We start from the raw sequence: 17,830 nt of genomic DNA on the forward strand, positions 1-17,830 counted from the left end.
AAAGAAAGAAAGAAAGAAAGAAAGAAAGAAAGAAAGAAAGAAAGAAAAAGAAAGAAAAAAGAAAAGGAAGAAAAGGAGGGAGGGAGGAAGAGGGAAAGGAAAGGAGGAAGGGAAGAAGGAAAGAAGGAAAGAAAAACAATCCAGCCTACCCACTTTGTGTGGTGACTTAATACAAAATGCACAAAAATGAGGATTATAAACAGAAAATGTTAGTTACCAACATGCTCGTGGCCCCAGCAGGTGGAAAGGCTGTACGGGAGTCGGATTTTGTTCAGAATTGGAATTGAAACCTAGGTTCTGGTTTTATTTATTTGTGACCCTAGCTGAATAAAACACCCTGAGCCTCGACTGTCTCCCCTCCAAAATGGGGCAATGTACCTTGATCTCATAGAACTCCTGAGAGAGGGAGATGCAGTAAGGGAGGCAGAAGCTGGCTTAGACAAGGGCGACATGCCAAGCCAGCCCCAATCAAGCCATGAACCACATTCTACTGAATGTGAGTTCACCAGGATTTTTTCTTTTTAACTAATTTTTATTGGAATACAATTGCTTTACAGTGTTGTGTTAGTTTCTGCTGTACAGCAAAGTGAATCAGTTTTATGTATACATATATCCCCTCTTTTTTGGATTTCCTTCTCATTTAGGTCACCACAGAGAACTGAGTAGAGTTCCCTGTGCTATACAGTAGCGCCAGGATATTGATGGGTGTTCTTAGAAAAAAAGGAAACATCATGTGCTCAAGGGAGGGGGATTGTAATATAACATAACAACATGTATTATCAATATTAAACGTTTAGCGAAATCTTCTGGTTGAAAACTTTTTTTTTTGGCCATGCCATGTGGTATGTGGGATCTTAGTTTCCTGACCAGGGATCGAAACTGCACCCCCTGCACTGGAAGTACGGAGTCTTAACCCCTGGACCACCAGGGAAGTCCTGAAAAAAAATTTTTTAAGCAGGGAAACTCATCACAGAATCTCTACGGATATCTTGAGTCATTCTGATGACTTGTGGAATTCAGTGTAGGAAATTTTGCACTAATCAACATAAGGTATCATTCCTGAAGAAAGCATCCCAGGAAGAAACTGTAGCGAAGGGAGGGGCAAGGAGAAGGCTTCAAACGTTAGGCCAAGATTCAGTCTTTACATTTTGGTGATGGAATTCTTTTTTTTTTTTTCTTCCTGATTACAAAAGCAATACAATACAGCCTCCATAAAAATTGAAGTTTTTTGTGTAGGGGTGTCACATGGTCCATGATTTAAGAGAAATCAGTCTGATATTTGCACATAATAGTCCAGGCTTGGGTGGTAGCAATGGAAATTGAAAAGAGTAGATAGAAAAGTGAGCAGGTGAATCACAACATTTAGCAACTAAGTTTGAGCTTGAAGAATGATGTTAAAACTTCCAAAGATTTAAGAGCTTTCATCCTGGAACACTGGGAAAGTGACATTGGTGCAAGAAAAAAAAAAAAGAAAGAAAGAAAATAACAAAGAGCAGCTAGTTTAAAGAATGGGAGATGGGTCAAAGACAGAGCTACCAAATTTGGTCCGATATTTGGTCAGGTTTGAGTCACATCTTCGTGGAACCATCTGGAGGCAAAGGAGACCCTGGACAAGGAACTCCAGAAGACTGGAAATACAGATCTTAGAGTTCTTATATAGTCCCACTCCACAAAGGGATTTATTCTCTGATGACACATAGAGGGCAAAGAGTGGCAAGAGATGAGCAGCCTGGCAGAATTTCCAGGTAGAAGTTGCACAGAGACTGAACAGGAGACCAGAAAAGTCAAGTTCCCTGAAAGCCAATGGAAGATATTTCAAGGAGGAGGGAGTGTCCTCTAGATGCTAGAGGTTAGAGAAAATACACACCAAGAAGAGTTCCTGGAATGGGAATCGTTAAGTTCTCAGAGAGAACTTAAGTTGAGAGAGAGATTTTAGTGGCAGGATTAGACACCAGCCTGACGAGGAGGAGAGAATGGTGAGGGAATGAAAGCAGTGGGCTGTGACCACAGGCATGACACACATGCCACTTGGAGTCACTTAAGTCCCTGGGCACAGGGCCGTTGTCTCAAGGCAGAGAAAGATCGAGGGACGGATACGAAATGCAGCAGGATGAAAGCCCTGACCTGGGTTTTAGGCTCAGGTGTAAATGCATGTCTGGGATGCTAAAGGCCTTCAGATCCAACAGAATCTCAAGGTGAATTCTCTGAAGGCAGCAGTAAGTCTGCGTTCAGCTCCTCCTTTCTGCATACAGAGTGTCTAAGATGAACTCTCTCCTATTCAGAAATGCTTTCCTTCCTGGTTGGCGAAGTCACCGTTTTGATTTAGAAGTCTTCTAGGCTGTAGGCATGTAGGTGTAGATAACACTTTTTGTCTCAGAAAAGGGTTATCACTAATTTCACTTAATTGTGTCAGTACAAACTGGGTAAGGTTTGTTACTAGAGTCCAGCTTTTTGACCCAGAGATCTATAAAAAAAGTCTGACTGAAAGGACTCCTGAACTCCATCTGGACTTAATTCTAGACTTTCTAGCCAACCAACACCAATAAAGCTACACCCTGCTCCCCACTCCTGGATAATTCAGGTGCTATATGAGGACATATAGGCCAACCTCCTGATTTGGTGGTGTCTATTTCTCTCTGGAAACAGGCACTGACTTTTTTTTTTTTAATTGAAGTATAGTTGATTTACAATGTTGTGTTAGTTTCAGGTATACAGCAAAGTTATCAAAGTGATTCAGTTATACATACATATATATCAGGGTTTTTTCAGATTCTTTTCCCTTAAAGGTTATTACTATATACATATATTTAAATATTTAAATATTTTTTTATTTATTTGGCTGCACTGGGTCTTAGTTGCGGCATGTGGGATGTTTAGTTGTGGCATGTGGGATCTAGTTCCCCGACCAGTGATCAAACCCGGGCCCCGTGCATTGGGAGTGGAGTCTTAGCCACTGGACCGCCAGGGAAGTCCCCACAAAATATTGAGTATAGTTCCCTGTGCTATACAATAAGTCCTTGTTATTTATCTATTTTATATATAGTAGTGTTAAATTAGGAGTTTGGGATTAACATCCTCCTAACTTATCCCTCCCCCCAGGCACTGAGTTTTTACCACTGACAAAGGATGCAAATTTCAGTAGACTAGCAATTCACATATGTGAAACTCACAGTGCTTGTCAAACACAAATGAATTAGGCCATCCAAGAATCTTAGGAGGCAATGATGGAGGGGCACTTTACTGTTTGTACCTGAACTTCAACTATCATTGAGTGACACTAGTGGGCTTTCATATTTGTGCTTAGTATCCTTTCCACTGGTATTAACAAGCTGTCATTCTTCATTGTCAGTGGGCACTCTTCCTTGTCCAAAGCCAAAACACCAAGAGAATGTCTCTGCAGGCTAGCACCCATCAGGTCATCATTTTTCTAACTACTGTTGAGGCCCTGCCTTCCTTGCTGCCTGTGCATTCACCTGGCTCAGTTCCCATTTCCCTATTTGGATGTGAATGTCACTTAGCCAGTTTGCCCACATGATTTCCCAGACCAGGAAGGGACATGCCTTGATGCAGAAAGGTGCAGTCGCTGCTACCACCATGGAAAGGAAAGCCCATCCTTGGAATGGGTCATGTGCTCTTCTTTCCTTTTGTTTCTTTTTTTTTTTTTTTTTTTAATGTCAGAAGCTGTGCTCCTGTCATCCATTTTGGTGGGGTATTTCACTCTCTCTGACAAATGCCCATTTGCCTTTGATTCTTCAAGGATACAATTTTCCAGCCAAATGGGACTTCTGTTTATGCTTAGGATTCCAGACTTCATGGACATCGCTTAATCCAACATCTCTGCCTCCAGGCAATGCTTTTTTCCAGAGAATCAGAGAAATTCTGTGCATTCTTAAAATAAAAAGTGAGATCTAATTATAGGTCCTGACATTTCCAGGGATCAGTCTGGAAATTACATAGAGTAACTCTGAAATAACCTCACTTCATTTGCAATTTCCCTTTGATAAAGTTAATTTAGGTGGCCTTGACCCTGGTCAGGGACCCCACTTGCCCTTTGCTCTTGAGTTTGGGGACTGTATTAGAGCTGTATCCAGAACCTTCTCCCAGCTTGCCTGAGAGAGACATAAGTAAGGCTCAGGGAATTTGGGGTTCTTACATGACTCTGCTCTGCATGACTCAAGGGCACAGGTCTCCTTCCTTCTTATCTTTCCTGCACAGAGGCCAAAAGTGAGATTAAGACAATGCAAGTTTAGGATCCAGCCATAAAGTAGCAGTAGGATGTGAACAAGTCACAGTTGCCCTCTGGGCCCCTCAGTTTCTCATGTATAAAATGAAGGGGTTGGACAACAAGCTGCTCTTTGATCCCAGTTCAATTCAGAACTATAAAAGCACTGAGGGATTACTTAAATGAATAAGGCTGGATTCTTTTTTTTTTTTTTTTTTTTTTTTTTTGCGGTACACGGGCCTCTCACTGTTGCGGCCTCTCCCGCTGTGGAGCACAGGCTCCGGATGTGCAGGCTCAGCGGCCATGGCTCACGGGCCCAGCCGCTCCGTGGTATGTGGGATCTTCCCGGACCGGGGCACGAACCTGTGTCCCCTGCATCGGCAGGCGGACTCTCAACCACTGCGCCACCAGGGAAGCCCTAAGGCTGGGTTCTTGCTCTCAGAAAGCAACCTAGTTAGTGACTGGAATGAAACAAAAAACTCCTGAGTCCTAATGTGTACCAGGTACCATGCAAGGCACTTTGAGCTCACAATCCTCAGTGTAACCTTTAGAGACTGGTGTTCTCACTCCTGATATGGCTAAGGAAAGTAACTGGCCTAGCTAGGGAGTGGCAGGCATGTGTTTGACCCGAGTTCTGCCAGTCACCAAAAGTCCAAGGGTTTATTGTCCACCCAGACTGCCCTAGACACTTGCAGAATGTGGTAAGTGCTACAACAGAGGTACAAACAAGGCACTCTGGGAACACAGTGTCTTTATGTTTCCAGTGGCTTCTTTTCCTATCCAAGGACTCCGTGAGCCTTGCCACTTGGGTCTGGGCTGAGATCACTCAGGGAGTCAGGCCCCACAGGGCTCTCTGCCAACCTCCCATCACTCTGACTCTCAGAATTTATTTTTTACTTTTCTTCCAGGAATGTCAGCCCACTTGTAACAATAACAATAATCCTTTCTACACAGGAACACTGCTTCAAGGTTTATGAAGCACCATCACATCCATTACCTCAATTTAAAAAAAAAAAATTATTTATTTATATTTTTGGCTGCGTCGGGTCTGTTGCTGCACACGGGTTTTCTCTAGTTGCGGCAAATGGGGGCTACTCTTCGTTGTGGTGCACAGGCTTCTCATCGCGGTGGCTTCTCTTGTCGTGGAGCACGGGTTCTAGAGCACAGGCTCAGTAGCAGTGGCTCACGGGCTCTAGAGCATAGGCTCAGTAGTTGTGACACACGGGCTTAGTTGCTCCGTGGCATGGGGGATCTTCCTGGACCAGGGCTCGAACCCGTGTCCCCTGCATTGGCAGGCAGATTCTTAACCACTGCACCACCAGGGAAGCCCACATCCATTATTTAATTTAATCACTTCCTCCTCTACATTCCTACAACATATTCTGGGTATCTCTTTAGTATAACAGTCTGCCTTGTCTAATAGGCCTATTTCCCTTTATTGTGCTCATCTTGGTTCACAAGTTCCATCCTATAATTCAGGTATCTCAGCAACTTGCACACTTCTGTGCACAAAGTGGGGGGAGATAAAAGTTTGCCATATTGAATCCTCAGAGTGTTATGGCTCTTTCTCATTGCTGCCTTCTTCACCCCTTCAATTCAGTGGATGTCTGGTTGCCTGTGAAGGGTATAACTGGGTTCTTCGGGAGTAAATCATGGGAGCAGTTCAGACCAGCTGGGGGAAGACAGAGGTGAAGGCCTCTGATGCCTGGTAGGCCATGGTGGATGCTACAGCAGAGTTTGGTGACTACTTAGTTTTGTCTCAGGACAGGTGGGAAGCAGGACTGCTTCTTGGAAGGGCCCCACTCAGAGAAGAAAAGTGGGACTGAAGAGCCCGACAGGGGACAGAATTAGGAAGGGCCACGGATTTGACCCTTGGGAAAGAGTGGACAGCTGCTTAGAAAAATTCTCCTCAAAACAAACAAACAAACAAAAAACAAAAACAAGGAAGGAGAGCTAAATGGGTAACTTTTCTGGGGCACAGGAGTTAAATGGTTGCCGTTCTTAGGAAAAGAGGAACTCTTCCTGCAACACTCAAACACTGCTTAGAAAAAGCGCAGGGAGCATAACTCCCTGGCAGTTCTTGACTAAGAAGGGTGAGGGGCCATCAGTTTCCTGCAATTCCTCTCTGGAGAGAGGAGAGGTGCTTTAAATCCCAAATTTCTCCTCTGGTTGGAGAAGGTACATGCAACTTAGAAATTTCCCAAGTTATCTTTAGAAATGAAGGCTAGGGCTTCCCTGGTGGCGCAGTGGTTAAGAATCCGCCTGCCAATGCAGGGGACACGGGTTTGAGCCCTGGTGGGGGAAGATCCCACATGCCGCGGAGCAACTAAGCCCATGCGCCGCCACTACTGAGCCTGCGCTCTAGAGCCCGCGAGCCACAATTACTGAGCCTGTGAAGCCCGTGCTCCTAGACCCCGTGCTCTGCAACAAGAGAAGCCACCGCAGTGAGAAGCCCGTGCACCCGCAAGGAAGAAGTAGCCCCTGCTCGCTGCAACTAGAGAAAGCCCACGCAGCAAGGAAGACCCAACGCAAACAAAAATTAATTAAATAAATAAATATTAAAAAAAAAAAGAAACATAGGCCGGGGACATGCAGCCCCCACTGCCCCCCAGATCAGGGAGGAACAAGGCCAGTGGCTCCCACTAGGGCTCAGAAAACAGGTAGGGTATGTTCTCTAAATACTCTCCAGGAAAGGCAGTGGACCCTGAGCTCCCCAAATTCTCCTTAGTAAAGCGGACAGGGGCCCGAATCCCGTCAAACCTTCTTTGAACAGAGAGCGGTGGTGGAGGGTGGTCCTGAACATACAAAATCATTCTTTTCCTGGCAATTCTCAGAAAAGTGGGCAGGGCAAGAATAGCTAAAACTCTTCTCAGAAAGAGGGGTCAGGGGCAAGATTCCTCAAGGTTTTCCTTAGAACGGGGGCCGGAGGCAAGAAACCCAAGATTCTCCTCAGAAGAGAGTCGAACCCGTGACTCTAGTCAGAAGAGAGCCCAGGGCCAACGAAACCCCTCGGAAACAAGGCCGCGCCGCAGCTCGCCCAGTGTCCTTAGAGCGCGCCTCATGAGGCCCCGCCCACTGCCCGGCGTAACCGCCCCACGCCCGCCGGGCCCAGGCCACCTCCGATGCATTGTGGGTGGGGCGCCCCTGCTGAGCACTGCGGGGAACCCCCTGCCCATCCAGTTGTTGGCCGCCGGGCAGCCCGGCGTAACCCCCCGCCAATGTCCGAGCGAGCCGGCCACGGATTAACGCGTCCTCATGCCCCACCCCTCGCGGTGTTCCTACCCTGAAGATAAGCCCCGCCCCCACAGCACCCTGACTGGACCTGAGGCCCGCTACACTCTCCCATTGGCAGGCCGCCTGTCAGTCACCTCGTCCCGCCTCCTTGGGCCCGCCCAGGCCCTCAGCCTTATCCCGAGGGCCAGCCGGCCAGCGCGCTCATTGGCCGTCGGCTGCTGTCCGTCATGAGTATGGCCACGCCCTCTTCGGGGCGCGGATCCCGGGAACCCTGGCTGGACCTCATTGGCCTGCGGCGCCGCCACTCAGTGAGACGCGCCTCAACCCGGAAGTGTGCGAGGCGAAATCTGCCTAGCAACCGGGGAAGCCGGGCTGCGAAGCGGGCAATTTCAGTGTGAGACGGAGCGGCAAGACCGAGCGGCGGCTTCGAGCGCTGTGCGGCGGCTCCTCCCGCCCGGGGTCAGCGCCCCAGCGCGCGCACGCGCACCCCCGCCGCCCGAACGCGCTCCGCGCCGCCCGCTCTGTTAGTCCGTCGATAGTCCGTCGTCCTGTCGCCGCGCCGCCGCCACCGCGGGCGCCACCTGAAGGAGCTGCCGCCGCGGAACCCGAGCGGACTGGATACGACCCTGCCACCCGAGGCCGCCCAGGGCCGAACAGCCGCCCGCAGAGGCGCCGAGCAACTTCGGTGAGTGAGGGGCGGGCGCCGCTGGTGGCGGGTCCCCGGCTTCCGGTGTCCCGGGCTTCTCTGGGGCTTCCGCTTCTCTGAGGGGGCCGCTTCCATGCGTGGACCCCCTTGTCTGAGGAGACCTGCTTCCCTAAACCCCGCCTCTCTGATAGGAGCCTCCCTTCCCTGAGGGTGCCCCATCTCTTTGAGGGACCGCCTGCCTCCGTGAGGGGCGCCTTCTCCGAGGGCCCCCGCCTCTTTGAGACTACTCCTCCCAACTTCTCTAAGGGGATCCCTGCTTCTCCGAGGGATTGCTTTTTGAGGGATCCCCTGCGTTTCTGGGACCCCCATGTCTTCCCTGAGGGACCCCCACTTCTCTCAGGGAGATATCCCTGCTTCTAGGGCACACTTCCCCTCACTTCTCTGGGGGACCCCCACCTCTGCGAGGAGATCCCTGCTTCTCTGAGCTGTTGTCCCACTGTTCTGTGTTCCTTTTTGGCCCTTGCCTTTTTAAGGTGTCCCCCACTTTTCACAGGTCTCCCTTTCCCCCTACCTTTCTGCGTTGCTCTCCCTGCTTTTCTGTCCCCACTTCTTTGGGTGACTTCCTCCTTTTCCCAAGTGCCCCCCAACTAATCTGAGGTGTTCCTGCTTCTGTCAGAATCCTTGTTGGAGGTGTTCCCCACTTTTCTGATTTGACCCCACTTTTGATGGGACCCGCTACTTTTTGATGAGTACCTCCATTTTACTGAGGGGGCCCTCTACTCTGAAATGCCCATACGTCTGACTGGATCTTTATTTACTTGAGGAAATGTTCCCCACTTTTCCAAAAAAGTTCCCATTCTGGGGGGGACTCCTACTAATCTGTGGATGCTGCAGTGTTTGGAGGGGTCCCTGGCTTCTCCAGAGGTCCTCCCCGTAATACGAGATGTCCCACTTCTGTTAGGCTCCTCACATCTCTGAAATGTGCCTGCACTCTTTCAAGATACCTCCTCTCTGATGGAGGACACAGTGGATTTCTTCACTTCTCTAAAGGGTCCCCCTGAATTCCCAGGGGTTCCCCTTCCACTTGCCTGAGGACATGCCTCCTTTCCTGAGGTTTCCCTCCTGATTTGCTAAGGGAGAAACTCTTCCGTCATTTTTCCTTCGAGCCCTCAACTTCAGGGTTCCCGTATTCCTGTTTGTGGTACCCACTTCTCTCTATTCTGGAAGGAGAGATCAGAAATATACCCCTCCCATCTTCAGTCTTCTTTCTTGCCGGATTAGGGGTATTCTCTGAACTTTTACCTCAGCTTCCAGGGACCTGGAGGAATTTGTGATTGGAAGGGAAATTGGGAGACAGGCAAAAATAATGCTGTTTTCTTTCATCCTTTAAGACCTGCTAGATTTGGGGGAGCAGGAGCTGTTGTCGAAGGACAGTCTTGGTTGCTCCATTTTTGAGTCATGGGGCCACCACAGTGTTGTCAGGCCAGTGTAGAGGCAGGAGGGACAGGGCTGGAGCATTGTACCCCATTATCACACTTTCAACTTCCTGTCCCATTCCTCAGTCCTCCCTCTGCATAGTATAACTCACCCCCCCAAAAAAAGAAAAAAAAAAAAAGAGAAGAAAAACGCTCTTTCAGTTCTTCCAGCTGTGTTTTCTCTCCCTAGGCCCTCTGATTTACCCGTTGATCTCCAGTGGATCCTCAATTTGTGGGCCACTCGGGTTTGAAAGGCAGAGCAAGAAGCAGGAAATGGGTCACCTTAGATCCAGGAAGGGTGGAAGGGAGGCAAGGAACAGGGGATTTGAATTCATTTCTCTAAGTTTTAGGTGACTTCAGCTTGGCTCAAAGGAAGTTTTTACGTGGCTTTTACAAATCTCATGTGTACCTTTTTTTTTTAATGGCCCACCCTGGATTCCAAGTTCACTGCAGTAGCTAATTTTATCTGTTTTGCCAAACGCAGAGCTCTCTGGAGCCCAAGTAGATGAATGCTGGCATTGAGAGATGGTCCAAAGGACAGGAATGAACTCAGTTTGAAACCTGAGTAACTTGTAACCACTTCGTGTCCATGCACAAGTCTCAGGCTAAAAATGTGGGGAAAATGTTCCTGAAGTGGAGTTCTGAAATATAGGCTGAACTTGGTTGGTTTAGCATTTCAACCAGTTCTTCCCTCTGATTCTGCTAGAACTGCAGTTCACTTTACAAGTTTGACTTAAGACTGTCTCTCCTGTTCATTTCCATCTGGGTCTTGCTTAATTTGAGTCCTTTGTGAAGACTCCTGCCGAGGCTATAATTTGAGTTCTAAATCTGTCGGTGGACCATGTGGACACAAGTTTCAACTCGAGCTATTTTCTTCTGTGGAGAAGCGCTTGGAGAGTTTCCTGGGCCCTCTGCTCCTGGGGTAGTCAAGTCCAGGCAGGAAGCTGCTACAGACCTGGTTGCTCCCCTACTGCCTCTTCCTGGTCAGCTTGCCCTGAGGGGAAGAGGAAATTTGGTGGGGAGCTCGGGGCTTAAGGTGTCCTGAGACAGGGCAGAGAAGTGCTGGCACATGTTTGTTATTTGAAAATGAAGCCCATAGGACCAGCCAGGTAAGGTGTTAGGGAAGAGGGAACTTTGAAGTCAGAAGGACCTGATTCAGATTCTGGGTCTGTCCTTCCTAGCTGTGTGGCCTTGGATAAGTTATGGCACAAGATCAGCACGTTACTAAATATTTGAGGGGGTCACATCTCTGTGAATGTGTGTAAAGGCGCCTACAAATGGGAAATGCTTCCTAGATGTGTGAATGAATGAATCTGAGATAACGAACAGGAGGCAGCCAGCACAGCGCCTAGCACATGGTTGGTGTGCAATAGGTTGGTTGTTGCGCTCAGGAGATTATGGTTCTGCTCTGGACTCCCAGACAGGAAGCACTTGACATTTTGCCAAGGCCAAATATGCCCGCAGAGCGAAGAGAAAGAAACTCGGAGTGTCTCGTGCAAAACCCACTGCCCACCTGGGTCTAGTAGTGTTTTTCTGTGTTCAGATAGCAGACGTGAGATGGATTTGCTGTGTGACAGGGGTTTGTGTTTGCCTTCGCCTTGCTTTCTCCCTCTGTAAAATGGGGTAATTTGTGAGTTAAGGCCATGGAGATGTATTACTATAATTAGACCACAGGCGAGATAGAAGATTATTACTAGCTTGAATTGTGGGAAGAAAAAGAAGGTGAACCATAAAGGATCACGGCCATATTTTGGGACTGCTTGACTGAGCGATATGCAGCAGTTACCTGATGAGTGATCTCTTCTTACACGTTAGAACCTTGGAAGAAGAACCGTTCTTTTAGGGTAATGGATCAGATTTGGGGACAAAAGACTGGAAAAGTGATGTACAAAGGCATTTATTGGCACAAAAGAATAGTACATTGAGTGTGTGGCTTAGTGCCCATGAGGAGATCAGGATTCACCTTGAGTTCCCAAGGATTCAGAGAGCTGTGAAGATGCTAACTCAAACTCTGGGGATGGAGGCTGGGGTGGGCAGGACACTTTTTATCTTTTTTGAGAGGGTTTTGTCTTAGCAATTAGTGAAAGCCTTAACATCATGGCTGGTGAGTTGGGTCCAGCCTTTTTCACTTATTCATGTGGGGACAGATGGCACTTGCCCTTGATAGCTAAAACCCGGGTTGCGGGTGAATAGTGGGTGAAAAATCTGAGCTAGGCCCCCACTGCACTGCTTCCAAGTTTGAAGAAAAGGGTTTTTCCCCCTCTCTTGAAATATCCCCTTTCCCTCCCTCTGCCCCCATCCCCCCCCACACAGAGTGAATTTACTATTGAAGCCAGGAAATATCTGCCAGTCTTAAATTTCTCTTAATTCTTTTAAGGACATTTATTCCATTATATGGGAAAGGAGCAAAGTTTATTATTTTTAAAATATAAAACATAGGGTAAACAACTTTAAGGGGATTATTATCCCTTTTGAAATTATGATGTCCCTTGTGTGCCACAGACTTCACTCTGGTGGATGGTGGCGCCACCACCAAGTCCCTTTTATCTAACGGGAAGTTTTTTAAACTTTTTTTTGAGTTGAAAGATCCTTACAGCAATAAAAACCCTTGGATAGTTAGAAACGATATTGATCTAGGTACATTTATTAGATGTAATGTAACGTGGTTATCCGTTGGTGGGCAGCTCTAAAAAGGTATGTGGGTCGCAACACTGCCCAGCTTCTAACTGGACAATAAACTGTTGATTTATGTAACTGAAATAGCTGGGGAAGTCAGGGTTTCCTTCCTGTTGGAGACAGCACTGGGGGCATTAAATCCCTGTGGGATTTTGATGATAAGAAAGAAGCTGACCTCCCTCGGAATTGGGGAATAATTACTGTATGGAGTCGTTCCATCCAAATGAATGGATGTTGTTATTTTGAATTTCTAGTATTAATTTTGGCTTTATCCTCTCTGCAACCTGGCTGCCTTTGTTTACACTGGTGCATTGTTTGAATATGAATTTGTCTCTCCAAACTGGCCTATAAGGGACGTGTAAACACTCAAGTAAGGGCTTAACTTGGCACAAGTTTTCCTGTGTGGCCATAAGGTAGGGTTTTTTTGTTTTTTAATACAACTAAAATTGGATTGAAAAATAGAAAGTGTTAGATTTTCTGGCTCATATAACTTCCTATGCCAGCAAATAATTCAGCAATAAATGTGTGCCAGTGATGTGCTAGGCATACCATGCTGGGTGCTGGGGGCCTAGCAGTGAGCTGGGCCCCCAGGGACAGATGCAGTCAGCCCTCAAGGATCTTACATCCCAGTCACAGACAAGTAAACAAATGAATGAAAGAATATCTCAGGGCTTCTTTGGGCATATTCCTGGATGTTGGGAGTTTGGGGTGGAGTTTCTTGGAGGTTTGGAAGTGAAACCTTACTACCCTTCTAATTTCCTCACTGGACTCCTTGCTTCTGTTTCCTCCTTCTGAAAGGAAGCAGAAATTATGGTGTTTTCCCGGTTGATTGTTGGCTTTTGGCACTAGTTGATCCAGGATGACTGTGGCTGTAGTCTTGGAGAAACAAAAGAGAGTCTGGAATGGTTATTGCCAGGAGCATTTTCAGCTTTACTTTTCTTGAAGTTGGTAGCAGTGTGTTTTTGGAATCCTGTGGCATTTCTTCATGGCAGTGCATATTATGCAAAGAGGTAAACAGCTATTAAAGCCCTTCTCGCCTTGTTTTAAATCTTAAAAAAAAAAAAATCAGACAAGGGTAGTGCTTGGCTGTTGTTTATGGCATAGGAAAAGTGAGATTTCAAATAGGTGGACTGCTTTGTCATGTATCAGTAGGTTCTTGGTGCACAGAGTTCCCTCTGCCCTAGGGTTCCCTCTTGTATTGGGACTGGGGAAGCACTATTTTGATCTTCCTATGTTGTGGCCCGGATTTGATGTTAGTCCACATAGATCAATTATGTGACAGGTGCTTTTCTTAAGTAGGTGTATTTTTGAGGGGTGGAGCCAGAGAGCCGGGGTGGATATTCATTCAGGGCCCAGGGCCCAGCAGGGGAGAGAGAGCATATTACAAGGAGAGTTTCTGGTAGTCTGTCTTCTTTTCCTTTCCCTTCACCCAAGTACTGACTCATGAGGTGAAGCGGAAGGCCCAGGCCGGAAGTGGGCGTGGACAAGCAATGCAACTGTGCACGTGACCAGACTCCCACCTCTGGGCTCTGTTGCCCTTGGGAAGTGGATGCATGCTCTCTCTTCATTTCCTGTTCCCCACACTCCAGGCTGAGTTCTTGGGCTCCAATTTGAGCATAGAAAACATGTTCAGGTTATCATTTTTTGCTCAGTAAGCTGCTTTGTCAGAACTGGGAGCCACCCGTGGACCTGCACCTAGCAGTTCTAGGGGCTCAGCTAATGTACCCACAAACTCAGGACTATCTGGCAGGGTGGTTAACAGGATGGTTTCCTATTGCATTATCACAGTGTTCCCTGCAGGAGCTTGCCTGCAGAGGGCTGCTCTGGAGATGTGTATAGAACTAAAGGAAGCAGACAGTAGATAGATCCTTCTGCAAGAGTGTGCTCTTGAAGAATTAATTTGTCTTTGTTGCTTTGTAAAAGTGCCCTGTGTGCAGTAGAAACTTTGGAGCCAGAAAGCCAGATTCTGCCACTTGCTGGCTCTGTGACCTCAGGAAGGTGGCCTAACTGCAAGTGGCCTAACCTCTTTGAGCCTCAGTTTCTTCATTTGTTGGGTGGGGATGGTAAGCACGAAGCAAGCAGCTGGATTGTTGTAGGTGCCTAGTAAAGGTAGTTGTTAGCAGAATCATACCAAGGCTGACTATTCCTCTTGAGGTTGGCACCCAAGTTTGGATAGCTATCTATGGCAGTTAATACTGCCCAAGAGCAAACCAGTCCACATTGGGGCCACAGGCTGCTGCGTATGACTGAGGGCTGATGATCTAGAGGTTCCTGGATTGGCTGATTTTTGACAGTGGGTTCCCTTAGTTCATCATAGCCTTACACTGCTGCTGCTGCCGCCGCCACTGCACCACCTTGGTGTACCATATGGACTTGCAGTGCCTCCTGAAGCATGACAGGGTAACTAGGAAAAAGGCTCAAACCTACACTCTATGTGGCTATAGTATGTTGTAGGAAAAGCCTTACTTTTGAGTGTGATGGAAATATTCATTTAACTTGCTAAGGGTCAGGCACCTGGCTGGACACAGGAGCTCATATGCTACTAGGAAAAAACAAGTTCATGAACTGATAACTGCAGCAAAATGCTGCAGTTGGATTGTGGAAGGAGAGCCTGCAAAGGAAGGGGCGATGGGGAGGGCTGCTTTTTAGGTGGCTACTCATTCCCAGGAGAGGAACAGCGTGGGCACCGTCAGGGACCTGGAGGTAAAGAAACAATCTGGTGAGTTCCCTTGACCTGAGGAGGTTATGCTCATCTAAAAATCAGAGTTTGAACTGAGCACCTTTGGCAAGAAAAGCCCAAAGTTACCTTCAAAGGTAGAGAGTCTTATAAAATGTGCCATAGTAGGATTCAAGATTGAACTCTAAAATAATATTTAAATTGAGCTCTGAATAAGTATTTTCAATCAGAAACCAATGATGGCCAGTGAAATCAGACCATGCAGACTCTATTTATAATAGTATGCAGTCTACGTGGAGTTTCAGGAGGACAGATAATGGGGGCTGCTTCTGAATTTTTTTCCTTTGAGAATTGTCATTTAAGCTGGTCTAAAACTCTTAATACAGCAGAACAGTTTTTTTTTTTTGGCTGCGTTGGGTCTTCGTTGCTGTGCACAGGCTTTCTTTGCTCTCTGTGGCAAGTGGGGGCTACTCTTCGTTGCAGTGCACGGGCTTCTTATTGCGGTGGCTTCTCTTGTTGCAGAGCATGGGCTCTAGGCGCGTGGGCTTCAGTAGTTGCAGCACGCGGGCTCAGTAGTTGTGGTGCACGGGCTTAGTTGCTCCGCGGCATATGGGATCTTCCCCGGCCAGGGATCGAACCCGTGTCCCCTGCATTGGCAGGCGGATTCTTAACCACTGTGCCACTAGGGAAGTCTCCAGAACAGTTTTTTAACTTGCATGACATTTTCAAGGTTTAGGCTTTATATTTATACTTAACCTCTTAAAGTATCTCTATTGAAGGTTGATTTTTGAGCCAAATTTGAAAAAAAGATTTTACTGCTCCCAAACCAGGAATTGGTAAAATTATAGGCCTGACTAGGTCAACATGCAAGAGGACATGGTGTTTGTTATCAAGCTGTGAAGGAGAAAACTAGAAAGACCCGCCTCCTGAATTTCCTATAGTGAAATGCTGGGCACCAGTGGAGGAGGGGAGTATTCATCCTATTAGGAAAACTTTGGGGAGGAATGTTTTCCTCTTTCCTATGTTAGGTTGGAAGATCTGCCATTTAATAACTGGGGAGGGGGGTGTGAACTGGATACCAAGTTTTTAAAACATGTTTTTCTTCATGTCTAAACCAAGGATGTTTATTAGCAGGCCACTGATGTGATTAATACTCTTTCTTTGTTAAGCAGGTTTGAATAGGTTGATATCTAGACTTAAGACTGTCATATAGCATTTTTTTTTTTCTGGTAGTTTTCTGATTTTTTTTCCTGTTAATTCTTTAATTCATAGAAAACATGGTTCACTTACTAACTTTTCAAAGACTTAAAATTGACCTAAATTAGATATGCATATTTTTTTTTTTTGTAAGCCATATATAGACACAAAAGAGATATTCCTTGCCAACTGGTGACACATGCAGATGAAGACAGAGTGGGAGATACACTTCCGGTTCACAATGATACTTCTGAGCAGTTTGTATTTAACCCTTTAGGGAAGCATTTGTGCTCAGAGCCCTGTAACAGTGGGATATCGTCAGGGCCACACAGAGACTAACTGCAGATGGAGCCTGAACTCCATGTTGCATCTACACTAAGCGTTCAGAATTGTGGTTAGAAACGATACTCAAAACAAACACATGTTGACAAAGTGGCTCATCTCTAGAGAGCTGTGCTTCAGAGAGCTTTTCTGCATACACGACAGGGATGGGGCAGATGGGTGCTTATCTGTCTCCCACAAACTCCTAATCTAGTGTAAAAGTGTTGTGATTTAAAAAATGACATTTGTTGTAGAAGCTGTAATGTGTTGGGAGTATTGTATTTTTCATAAAGCATAGTCCCTTTAACTATTTTCTGGTCCTTGAAAAAAGTACCAAAAATATCAAAGTACTAGGGAAATCAAATTCACATAGAAATGAATCTTTTCCTTTCCTTTCCCAACCAATTGCTTTGCAATCTCACCATCTGAGAGTGAATTTGGGGTGAAATAAGAAACTTTAAAATAATCCTCTTAGAGATTGTGGTTATATTGTCCCTAAACTCAATGAAAATAGTTTTAGACTTTAGAGTACTAAAAGTGCAAAGTGTGGAAAGTAGCGCTCTTTTTCATAAAGGTACTTTTTTTTTTAAACTTGGTACACTTTTGTAAATTAATTAATTAATTTATATTTTAAATTTTTGGCTGCACTGGGTCTTTGTTGCTGTGCGCGGGCTTTCTCTAGCTGCGGTGCACGGGCTTCTCATTGTGGTGGCTTCTCTTGTTGAGGAGCACGGGCTCCAGGTACACGGGCTTCAGCAGTTGTGGCTCGTGAGCTGTAGAGCGCAGGCTCAGTAGTTGTGGCACACAGGCATAGTTGCTCCGCGGCACGTGGGATCTTCCCGGGCCAGCGCTCGAACCCATGTCCCCTGCATTGGCATGTGGATTCTTAACCACTGTGCCACCAGGGAAGTCCGAAACTTGGTACACTTTTGAATGAACAACTTGTTTATTCTTTGGAAAGCTTCTCAGAAAACAAGAGGGAGCCTAGTGTCACTGTTTGATAGCAGTAATCTAAAAATTGGTTAAAGTCTACATAATTAGGTCTGCTTAGCTTGTGAATTGAAGTGGTCCACAGTTCATTCCGTGTTCTGAGAGAGAAAGCCACCTAGAAAGTTTAAAGGTTAATGAATCCATCCCTTTGCAGCCCTGTCTGCCCCAAAGCCCTCACACTCCAGGAGTAGCCAGCTCTGGCCCTTGCTTCTGCTGTTCTGGATGCCTGGGATGTTCATCCATTAAGAGCTAGCTCAAATGTCACATCCATAAAGATCTCCCAGACCCCTCTCCAGGGAGGGGAGCAGCCTCTTCCTTTGTGATTCCTGTCTTTTCTATGAATGCATTTTCTGCATTGAAAGCATTCTATGTCTTTCTGTGCCACCAGCCTG

The 17,830-nt window shown here is 46.7% G+C and overlaps 1 protein-coding gene across 2 annotated transcripts in view; it reads left to right on the forward strand.

The window, feature by feature from the left end:
* The first annotated feature begins 7,850 nt into the window (after nucleotides 1-7,850).
* GATAD2A (GATA zinc finger domain containing 2A) overlaps nucleotides 7,851-17,830 on the forward strand; it is a 100,993-nt gene continuing 91,013 nt past the window's right edge. Inside the window, exon 1 of one of the 2 annotated variants that reach the window (XM_027084822.1) lies at nucleotides 7,851-8,141. The gene's annotated coding sequence lies outside the window, so the exon portion shown is untranslated. The remainder of the gene's footprint in view (nucleotides 8,142-17,830) is intronic. The other variant, XM_027084829.1, reaches the window with a different exon arrangement.

This window comes from Aethalodelphis obliquidens, unplaced genomic scaffold, assembly GCF_003676395.1.
Source record: "Aethalodelphis obliquidens isolate GAN/ISIS:26980383/991018 unplaced genomic scaffold, ASM367639v1 scaffold53, whole genome shotgun sequence".
In the NCBI taxonomy this organism is placed as follows: domain Eukaryota; kingdom Metazoa; phylum Chordata; class Mammalia; order Artiodactyla; family Delphinidae; genus Aethalodelphis; species Aethalodelphis obliquidens.